Source organism: Schistocerca nitens, chromosome 2 (genome assembly GCF_023898315.1).
Source record: "Schistocerca nitens isolate TAMUIC-IGC-003100 chromosome 2, iqSchNite1.1, whole genome shotgun sequence".
Lineage (NCBI taxonomy): Eukaryota > Metazoa > Arthropoda > Insecta > Orthoptera > Acrididae > Schistocerca > Schistocerca nitens.
Window position 1 is genome coordinate 1,124,612,105 of NC_064615.1, and position 12,788 is coordinate 1,124,624,892.

Genomic DNA, 12,788 nt, shown 5'->3' on the forward strand with positions numbered 1-12,788 from the left:
CGAGATACGTTTCTACGGAAACGATAGGATTTTCTTTGGGGTTCCGAGTATCTCTTTTCCGATGCATTATTCCTCCTTTACTGCATCCCTCGCTCCCTGACATTGACGAATTAACACACAATTTGCGTCCATATGAAATACTCTGGATTCCCTGCAATGTCCTCCTAAATCGAGATACGTTTCTACGGAAACGATAGGATTTTCTTTGGGGTTCCGAATATCTCTTTTCCGATGCATTATTCCTCCTTTACTGCATCCCTCGCTCCCTCACATTGACGAATTAACACACAATTTGCGTCCATATGAAATACTCAGGATCCCCTGCATTGTCCTTTTAAATCGAGATATGTTTCTACGGATAAGATAGGATATTCTTTGGGTTTAAGAGTATCTCTTTTCCGATGCATTATTCCTCCTTTACTGCATTCCTCGCTCCCTCACATTGACGAATTAACACACAATTTGCGTCCATATGAAATACTCTGGATTCCCTGCATTGTCCTTCTAAATCGAGATACGTTTCTACGGAAACGATAGGATTTTCTTTGGGGTTACGAGTATCTCTTTTCCGATGCATTATTCCTCCTTTACTGCATCCCTCGCTCCCTCACATTGAAGAATTAACACACAATTTGCGTCTATATGAAATACTCTGGATTCCCTGCATTGTCCTCCTAAATCGAGATACGTTTCTACGGAAACGATAGGATTTTCTTTGGGGTTCCGAGTATCTCTTTTCCGATGCATTATTCCTCCTTTACTGCATCCCTCGCTCCCTCACATTGCCGAATTAACACACACATTGCGTCCATATGAAATACTCTGGGTTCCCTGCATTATCTTTCTAAATTGAGATACGTTTCTACGGAAACGATAGGATTTTCTTTTGGGAGTCGAGTATCTCTTTTCCGATGCATTATTCCTCCTTTACTGCATCCCTCGCTCCCTCACATTGACGAATTAACACACAATTTGCGTCCATATGAAATACTCTGGATTCCCTGCATTGTCCTTCTAAATCGAGATACGTTTCTACGGAAACGGTAGGATTTTCTTTGGGATTCCGAGTATCTCTTTTCCGATGCATTATTCCTCCTTTACTGCATCCCTCGCTCCCTCACATTGACGAATTAACACACAATTTGCGTCCATATGAAATACTCTGGATTCCCTGCATTGTCCTTCTAAATCAAGATACGTTTCTACGGAAACGATAGGATTTTCTTTGGGGTTCCGAGTATCTCTTTTCCGATGCATTATTCCTCCTTTACTGCATCCCTCGCCCCCTCACATTGACGAATTAACTCACAATTTGCGTCCATATGAAATACTCTGGATTCCCTGCATTGTCCTTCTAAATCGAGATACGTTTCTATGGAAACGATAGGATTTTCTTTGGGGTTCCGCGTATCTCTTTTCCGATGCATTATTCCTCCTTTACTGCATCCCTCGCTCCCTCACATTGACGAATTAACACACAATTTGCTTCCATATGAAATACTCTGGATTCCCTGCATTGTCCTTCTAAATCGAGATACGTTTCTACGGAAACGATAGGATTTTCTTTGGGGTTCCGAGTATCTCTTTTCCGATGCATTATTCCTCCTTTACTGCATCCCTCGCTCCCTGACATTGACGAATTAACACACAATTTGCATCCTTATGAAATACTCTGGATTCCCTGCAATGTCCTCCTAAATCGAGATACGTTTCTACGGAAACGATAGGATTTTCTTTGGGGCTCCGAGTATCTCTTTTCCGATGCATTATTCCTCCTTTATTGCATCCCTCGCTCCCTCACATTGACGAATTAACACACAATTTGCGTCCATATGAAATACTCAGGATTCCCTGCATTGTCCTTCTAAATCGAGATACGTTTCTACGGAAACGATAGGACTTCTTTTGGGGTTCCGAGTATCTCTTTTCCGATGCATTATTCCTCCTTTACTGCATCCCTCGCTAACTCACATTGACGAATTAACACACAATTTGCGTCCATATGAAATACTCTGGATTCCCTGCATTGTCCTTCTAAATCGAGATACGTTTCTACGGAAACGATAGGATTTTCTTTGGGGTTCCGAGTATCTCTTTTCCGATGCATTATTCCTCCTTAACTGCAGCCCTCGCTCCCTCACATTGAAGAATTAACACACAATTTGCGTCCATATGAAATACTCTGGATTCCCTGCATTGTCCTTCTAAATCGAGATACGTTTCTATGGAAACGACTGGATTTTCTTGGGGGTTCCGAGTATCTCTTTTCCGATGCATTATTCCTCCCTTACTGCATCCCTCGCTCCCTCACATTGACGAATTAACACACAATTCGCGTCCATATGAAATACTCTGGATTCCCTGCATTGTCCTTCTAAATCAAGATACGTTTCTACGGAAACGATAGGATTTTCTTTTGGTTTCCGAGTATCTCTTTTCCGATGCATTATTCCTCCTTTACTGCATCCCTCGCTCCCTCACATTGACGAATTAACACACAATTTGCGTCCATATGAAATACTCTGGATTCCCTGCATTGTCCTTCTAAATCGAGATACGTTTCTACGGAAATGATAGGATTTTCTTTGGGGTAGCGAGTATCTCTTTTCCGATGCATTATTCCTCCTTTACTGCATCCCTCGCTCCCTCACATTGACGAATTAACACACAATTTGCGTCCATATGAAATACTCTGGATTCCCTGCATTGTCCTTCTAAATCGAGATACGTTTCTACGGAAACGGTAGGATTTTCTTTGGGGTTCCGAGTATCTCTTTTCCGATGCATTATTCCTCCTTTACTGCATCCCTCGCTCCCTCACATTGCCGAATTAACACACAATTTGCGTCCATATGAAATACTCTGGGTTCCCTGCATTATCTTTCTAAAACTAGATACGTTTCTACGGAAACGATAGGATTTTCTTTTGGGAGTCGAGTATCTCTTTTCCGATGCATTATTCCTTCTTTGCTGCATCTATTCCTCCTTTACTGCATCCCTCGCTCCCTCACATTGACGAATTAACACACAATTTGCGTCCATATGAAATACTCTGGATTCCCTGCATTGTCCTCCTAAATCGAGATACGTTTCTACGGAAACGATAGGATTTTCTTTGGGGTTCCCAGTATATCTTTTCCGATGCATTATTCCTCCTTTACTGCATCCCTCGCTCCCTCACATTGACGAATTATCACACAATTTGCGTCCATATGAAATACTCAGGATTCCCTGCATTGTCCTTCTAAATCGAGATACGTTTCTACGGAAACGATAGGATTTTCTTTGGGGTTCCGAGTATCTCTTTTCCGATGCATTATTCCTCCTTTACTGCATCCCTCGCTCCCTCACATTGACGAATTAACACATAATTTGCGTCCATATGAAATACTCTGGATTCCCTGCATTGTCCTCCTAAATCGAGATACGTTTCTACGGAAACGAAAGGATTTTCTTTTCGGGTTCCGAGTATCTCTTTTCCGATGCATTATTCCACCTTTACTGCATCCCTCGCTCCCTCACATTGCCGAATTAACACACAAATTGCGTCCATATGAAATACTCTGGGTTCCCTGCATTATCTTTCTAAATTGAGATACGTTTCTACGGAAACGATAGGATTTTCTTTTGGGAGTCGAGTATCTCTTTTCCGATGCATTATTCCTCCATTACTGCATCCCTCGCTCCCTCACATTGACGAATTAACATACAATTTGCGTCCATATGAAATACTCTGGATTCCCTGCATTGTCCTTCTAAATCAAGATACGTTTCTACGGAAACGATAGGATTTTCTTTGGGGTTCCGAGTATCTCTTTTCCGATGCATTATTCCTCCTTTACTGCATCCCTCGCTCCCACACATTGACGAATTAACACACAATTTGCGTCCATATGAAATACTCTGGATTCCCTGCATTATCCTTCTAAATCGAGGTACGTTTCTACGGAAACGATAGGATTTTCTTTGGGGTTCCGCGTATCTCTTTTCCGATGCATTATTCCTCCTTTACTGCATCCCTCGCTTCCTCACATTGACGAATTAACACACAATTTGCGTCCATATGAAATACTGTGGATTCCCTGCATTGTCCTTCTAAATCGAGATACGCTTCTTCGGAAACGATAGGATTTTCTTTGGGGTTCCGCGTATCTCTTTTCCGATGCATTATTCATCCTTTACTGCATCCCTCGCTCCCTCACATTGACGAATTAACACACAATTTGCGTCCATATGGAATACTCTGGATTCCCTGCATTGTCCTTCTAAATCGAGATACGTTTCTACGGAAATGATAGGATTTTCTTTGGGGTTCCGAGTATCTCTTTTCCGATGCATTATTCCTCCTTTACTGCATCCCTCGCTCCCTCACATTGACGAAATAACACACAATTTGCGTCCATTTGAAATACTCTGGATTCCCTGCATTGTCCTTCTAAATTGAGATACGTTTCTACGGAAACGGTAGGATTTTCTTTGGGGTTACGAGTATCTCTTTTCCGATGCATTATTCCTCCTTTACTGCATCCCTCGCTCCCTCACATTGCCGAATTAACACACAATTTGCGTCCATATGAAATACTCTGCGTTCCCTGCATTATCTTTCTAAAACGAGATACGTTTCTATGGAAACGATAGGATTTTCTTTTGGGAGTCGAGTATCTCTTTTCCGATGCATTATTCCTCCTTTACTGCATCTATTCTTCCTTTACTGCATCCCTCGCTCCCTCACATTGACGAATTAACACACAATTTGCGTCCATATGATATACTCCGGATTCCCTGCATTGTCCTTCTATATCGAGATACGTTTCTACGGAAACGATAGGATTTTCTTTGGGGTTCCGAGTATCTCTTTTCCGATGCATTATTCATCCTTTACTGCATCCCTCGCTCCCTCACATTGACGAATTAACACACAATTTGCGTCCATATGAAATACTCTGGATTCCCTGCATTGTCCTTCTAAATCGAGATACGTTTCTACGGAAACGATAGGATTTTCTTTGGGGTTCCGAGTATCTCTTTTCCGATGCATTATTCCTCCTTTACTGCATCCCTCGCTCCCTCACATTGACGAATTAACACACAATTTGCGTCCATATGAAGTACTCTAGATTCCCTGCATTGTCCTCCTAAATCGACATACGTTTCTACGGAAACGATAGGATTTTCTTTGGTGTTCCGAGTATATCTTTTCCGATGCATTATTCCTCCTTTACTGCATCCCTCGCTCCCTCACATTGACGAATTATCACACAATTTGCGTCCATTGGAAATACTCAGGATTCCCTGCATTGTCCTTCTAAATCGAGATACGTTTCTTCGGAAACGATAGGAATTTCTTTGGGGTTCCGCGTATCTCTTTTCCGATGCATTATTCCTCCTTTACTGCATCCCTCGCTTCCTCACATTGACGAATTAACACACAATTTGCGTCCATATGAAATACTCTGGATTCTCTGCATTGTCCTTCTAAATCGAGATACGTTTCTACGGAAACGAAAGGATTTTCTTTGGGGTTACGAGTATCTCTTTTCCGATGCATTATTCCTCCTTTACTGCATCCCTCGCTCCCTCACATTGACGAATTAACACACAATTTGCGTCCATATGGAATACTCTGGATTCCCTGCATTGTCCTTCTAAATCGAGATACGTTTCTACGGAAAAGATAGGATTTTCTTTGGGGTTCCGAGTATCTCTTTTCCTATGCATTATTCCTCCTTTACTGCATCCCTCGCTCCCTCACATTGACGAAATAACACACAATTTGCGTCCATTTGAAATACTCTGGATTCCCTGCATTGTCCTTCTAAATCGAGATACGTTTCTACGGAAACGGTAGGATTTTCTTTGGGGTTACGAGTATCTCTTTTCCGATGCATTATTCCTCCTTTACTGCATCCCTCGCTCCCTCACATTGCCGAATTAACACACAATTTGCGTCCATATGAAATACTCTGCGTTCCCTGCATTATCTTTCTAAAACGAGATACGTTTCTATGGAAACGATAGGATTTTCTTTTGGGAGTCGAGTATCTCTTTTCCGATTCATTATTCCTCCTTTACTGCATCTATTCTTCCTTTACTGCATCCCTCGCTCCCTCACATTGACGAATTAACACACAATTTGCGTCCATATGATATACTCCGGATTCCCGGCATTGTCCTTCTATATCGAGATACATTTCTACGGAAACGATAGGATTTTCTTTGGGGTTCCGAGTATCTCTTTTCCGATGCATTATTCATCCTTTACTGCATCCCTCGCTCCCTCACATTGACGAATTAACACACAATTTGCGTCCATATGAAATACTCTGGATTCCCTGCATTGTCCTTCTAAATCGAGATACGTTTCTACGGAAACGATAGGATTTTCTTTGGGGTTCCGTGTATCTCTTTTCCGATGCATTATTCCTCCTTTACTGCATCCCTCGCTCCCTCACATTGACGAATTAACACACAATTTGCGTCCATATGAAGTACTCTAGATTCCCTGCATTGTCCTCCTAAAACGACATACGTTTCTACGGAAACGATAGGATTTTCTTTGGGGTTCCGAGTATATCTTTTCCGATGCATTATTCCTCCTTTACTGCATCCCTCGCTCCCTCACATTGACGAATTATCACACAATTTGCGTCCATATGAAATACTCAGGATTCCCTGCATTGTCCTTCTAAATCGAGATACGTTTCTACGGAAACGATAGGATTTTCTTTGGGGTTCCGAGTATCTCTTTTCCGATGCATTATTCCTCCTTTACTGCATCCCTCGCTCCCTCACATTGACGAATTAACACACAATTTGCGTCCATATGAAATACTCTGGATTCCCTGCATTGTCCTCCTAAATCGAGATACGTTTCTACGGAAACGATAGGATTTTCTTAGGGGTTCCGAGAATCTCTTTTCCGATGCATTATTCCTCCTTTACTGCATCCCTCGCTCCCTCTCATTCACGAATTAACACACAATTTGCGTCCATATGAAATACTCAGGATTCCCTGCATTGTCCTTCTAAATCGAGATACGTTTCTACGGAAACGATAGGATTTTCTTTGGGGTTCCGAGTATCTCTTTTCCGATGCATTATTCCTCCTTTACTGCATCCCTCGCACCCTCACATTGACGAATTAACACACAATTTGCGTCCATATGAAATACTCTGGATTCCCTGCATTGTCCTCCTAAATCGAGATACGTTTTTACGGAAACGATAGGACTTTCTTTGGGGTTCCGAGTATCTCTTTTCCCATGCATTATTCCTCCTTTACTGCATCCCTCGCTCCCTCACATTGCCGAATTAACACACAAATTGCGTCCATATGAAATACTCTGGGTTCCCTGCATTATCTTTCTAAATTGAGATACGTTTCTACGGATACGATAGGATTTTCTTTTGGGAGTCGAGTATCTCTTTTCCGATGCATTATTCCTCCTTTACTGCATCCCTCGCTCCCTCACATTGACGAATTAACATACAATTTGCGTCCATATGAAATACTCTGGATTCCCTGCGTTGTCCTTCAAAATCGAGATACGCTTCTACGGAAACGATAGGATTTTCTTTGGGGTTCCGAGTATCTCTTTTCCGATGCATTATTCCTCCTTTACTGCATCCCTCGCTCCCTCACATTGACGAATTAACACACAATTTGCGTCCATATGAAATACTCTGATTTTCCCTGCATTGTCCTTCTAAATCAAGATACGTTTCTACGGAAACGATAGGATTTTCTTTGGGGGTTCCGAGTATCTCTTTTCCGATGCATTATTCCTCCTTTACTGCATCCCTCGCTCCCTCACATTGACGAATTAACACACAATTTGCGTCCATATGAAATACTCTGGATTCCCTGCAATGTCCTTCTAAATCGAGATACGTTTCTACGGAAACGATAGGATTTTCTTTGGGGTTCCGCGTATCTCTTTTCCGATGCATTATTCCTCCTTTACTGCATCCCTCGCATTCCTCACATTGACGAATTAACACACAATTTGCGTCCATATGAAATACTCAGGATTCCCTGCATTGTCCTTGTAAATCGAGATACGTTTCTACGGAAACTATAGGATTTTCTTTGGGGTTCCAAGTATCTCTTTTCCGATGCATTATTCCTCCTTCACTGCATCCCTCGCTCCCTCACATTGACGAATTAACACACAATTTGCGTCCATATGATATACTCTGGATTCCCTGCATTGTCCTTCTAAATCGAGATACGTTTCTACGGAAACGATAGGATTTTCTTTGGGGTTCCGAGTATCTCTTTTCCGATGCGTTATTCCTCCTTTACTGCATCCCTCGCTCCCTCACATTGACGAATTAACACACAATTTGCGTCCATATGAAATACTCTGGATTCCCTGCATTGTCCTTGTAAATCGAGATACGTTTCTACGGAAACGATAGGATTTCCTTTGGGGTTCCGAGTATCTCTTTTCCGATGCATTATTCCTCCTTTACTGCATCCCTCGCTCCCTGACATTGACGAATTAACACACAATTTGCGTCCATATGAAATACTCAGGATTCCCTGCATTATCCTTCTAAGTCGAGATACGTTTCTACGGAAACGATAATATTTCTTTTGGGGTTCCGAGTATCGCTTTTCCGATGCATTATTCCTCCTTTACTGCATCCCTCGCTAACTCACATTGACGAATTAACTCACATTTTGCGTCCATATGAAATACTCTGGATTCCCTGCATTGTCCTTGTAAATCGAGATACGTTTCTACGGAAACGATAGGATTTTCTTTGGGGTTCCGAGTATCTCTTTTCCGATACATTATTCCTCCTTTACTGCATACCTCGCTCCCTCACATTGACGAATTAACACACAATTTGCGTCCATATGAAATACTCTTGATTCCCTGCATTGTCCTTCTAAATCGAGATACGTTTCTACGGAAACGATAAGATTTTCTTTGGGGTTCCGAGTATCTCATTTCCGATGCATTATTCCTCCTTTACTGCATCCCTCGCTCCCTCACATTGACGAATTAACACACAATTTGCGTCCATATGAAATACTCTGGATTCCCTGCATTGTCCTTCTAAATCAAGATACGTTTCTACGGAAATGATAGGATTTTCTTTGGGGTTCCGAGTATCTCTTTTCCGATGCATTATTCCTGCTTTACTGCATCCCTCGCTCCCTCACATTGACGAATTAACACACAATTTGCGTCCGTATGAAATTCTCTGGATTCCCTGCATTGTCCTTCTAAATCGACATACGTTTCTATGGAAACGATAAGATTTTCTTTGGGGTTCCGCGTATCTCTTTTCCAATGCATTATTCCTCCTTTACTGCATCCCTCACTTCCTCACATTGACGAATTAACACACAATTTGCGTCCATATGAAATACTTTGGATTCCCTGCATTGTCCTTCTAAATCGAGATACGTTTCTACGGAAACGATAGGATTTTCTTTGGGGTTCCGAGTATCTCTTTTCCGATGCATTATTCCTCCTTTACTGCATCCCTCGCTCCCTCACATTGACGAATTAACACACAATTTGCGTCCATATGAAATACTCTAAATTCCCTGCATTGTCCTTCTAAATCGAGATACGTTTCTACGGAAACGATAGGATTTCCTTTGGGATTCCGAGTATCTCTTTTCCCATGCATTATTCCTCCTTTACTGCATCCCTCGCTCCCCCACATTGACGAATTAACACACAATTTGCGTCCATATGAATTATTCTGGATTCCCTGCATTGTCCTTCTAAATCGAGATACGTTTCTACGGAAACGATAGGATTTTCTTTGGGGTTACGAGTATCTCTTTTCCGATGCATTATTCCTCCTTTACTGCATCCCTCGCTCCCTCACATTGACGAATTAACACACAATTTGCGTCCATATGATATACTCCGGATTCCCTGCATTGCTCTTCTATATCGAGATACGTTTCTACGGAAACGATAGGATTTTCTTTGGGGTTCCGAGTATCTCTTTTCCGATGCATTATTCATCCTTTACTGCATCCCTCGCTCCCTCACATTGACGAATTAACACACAATTTGCGTCCATATGAAATACTCTGGATTCCCTGCATTGTCCTTCTAAATCGAGATACGTTTCTACGGAAACGATAGGATTTTCTTAGGGGTTCCGAGAATCTCTTTTCCGATTCATTATTCCTCCTTTACTGCATCCCTCGCTCCCTCTCATTGACGAATTAACACACAATTTGCGTCCATATGAAATACTCAGGATTCCCTGCATTGTCCTTCTAAATCGAGATACGTTTCTACGGAAACGATAGGATTTTCTTTGGGGTTCCGAGTATCTCTTTTCCGATGCATTATTCCTCCTTTACTGCATCCCTCGCACCCTCACATTGACGAATTAACACACAATTTGCGTCCATATGAAATACTCTGGATTCCCTGCATTGTCCTCCTAAATCGAGATACGTTTTTACGGAAACGATAGGACTTTCTTTGGGGTTCCGAGTATCTCTTTTCCCATGCATTATTCCTCCTTTACTGCATCCCTCGCTCCCTCACATTGCCGAATTAACACACAAATTGCGTCTATATTAAATACTCTGGGTTCCCTGCATTATCTTTCTAAATTGAGATACGTTTCTACGGATACGATAGGATTTTCTTTTGGGAGTCGAGTATCTCTTTTCCGATGCATTATTCCTCCTTTACTGCATCCCTCGCTCCCTCACATTGACGAATTAACATACAATTTGCGTCCATATGAAATACTCTGGATTCCCTGCGTTGTCCTTCAAAATCGAGATACGCTTCTACGGAAACGATAGGATTTTCTTTGGGGTTCCGAGTATCTCTTTTCCGATGCATTATTCCTCCTTTACTGCATCCCTCGCTCCCTCACATTGACGAATTAACACACAATTTGCGTCCATATGAAATACTATGATTTTCCCTGCATTGTCCTTCTAAATCAAGATACGTTTCTACGGAAACGATAGGATTTTCTTTGGGGGTTCCGAGTATCTCTTTTCCGATGCATTATTCCTCCTTTACTGCATCCCTCGCTCCCTCACATTGACGAATTAACACACAATTTGCGTCCATATGAAATACTCTGGATTCGCTGCAATGTCCTTCTAAATCGAGATACGTTTCTACGGAAACGATAGGATTTCCTTTGGGGTTCCGCGTATCTCTTTTCCGATGCATTATTCCTCCTTTACTGCATCCCTCGCTTCCTCACATTTACGAATTAACACACAATTTGCGTCCATATGAAATACTCAGGATTCCCTGCATTGTTCTTGTAAATCGAGATACGTTTCTACGGAAACTATAGGATTTTCTTTGGGGTTCCAAGTATCTCTTTTCTGATGCATTATTCCTCCTTCACTGCATCCCTCGCTCCCTCACATTGACGAATTAACACACAATTTGCGTCCATATGATATACTCTGGATTCCCTGCATTGTCCTTCTAAATCGAGATACGTTTCTACGGAAACGATAGGATTTTCTTTGGGGTTCCGAGTATCTCTTTTCCGATGCGTTATTCCTCCTTTACTGCATCCCTCGCTCCCTCACATTGACGAATTAACACACAATTTGCGTCCATATGAAATACTCTGGATTCCCTGCATTGTCCTCCAAAATCGAGATACGTTTCTACGGAAACGATAGGATTTCCTTTGGGGTTCCGAGTATCTCTTTTCCGATGCATTATTCCTCCTTTACTGCATCCCTCGCTCCCTGACATTGACGAATTAACACACAATTTGCGTCCATATGAAATACTCAGGATTCCCTGCATTATCCTTCTAAGTCGAGATACGTTTCTACGGAAACGATAATATTTCTTTTGGGGTTCCGAGTATCGCTTTTCCGATGCATTATTCCTCCTTTACTGCATCCCTCGCTAACTCACATTGACGAATTAACACACATTTTGCGTCCATATGAAATACTCTGGATTCCCTGCATTGTCCTTGTAAATCGAGATACGTTTCTACGGAAACGATAGGATTTTCTTTGGGGTTCCGAGTATCTCTTTTCCGATGCATTATTCCTCCTTTACTGCATACCTCGCTCCCTCACATTGACGAATTAACACACAATTTGCGTCCATATGAAATACTCTGGATTCCCTGCATTGTCCTTCTAAATCGAGATACGTTTCTACGGAAACGATAAGATTTTCTTTGGGGTTCCGAGTATCTCTTTTCCGATGCATTATTCCTCCTTTACTGCATCCCTCGCTCCCTCACATTGACGAATTAACACACAATTTGCGTCCATATGAAATACTCTGGATTCCCTGCATTGTCCTTCTAAATCAAGATACGTTTCTACGGAAATGATAGGATTTTCTTTGGGGTTCCGAGTATCTCTTTTCCGATGCATTATTCCTGCTTTACTGCATCCCTCGCTCCCTCACATTGACGAATTAACACACAATTTGCGTCCGTATGAAATTCTCTGGATTCCCTGCATTGTCCTTCTAAATCGACATACGTTTCTATGGAAACGATAAGATTTTCTTTGGGGTTCCGCGTATCTCTTTTCCAATGCATTATTCCTCCTTTACTGCATCCCTCGCTTCCTCACATTGACGAATTAACACACAATTTGCGTCCATATGAAATACTCTGGATTCCCTGCATTGTCCTTCTAAATCGAGATACGTTTCTACGGAAACGATAGGATTTTCTTTGGGGTTCCGAGTATCTCTTTTCCGATGCATTATTCCTCCTTTACTGCATCCCTCGCTCCCTCACATTGACGAATTAACACACAATTTGCGTCCATATGAAATACT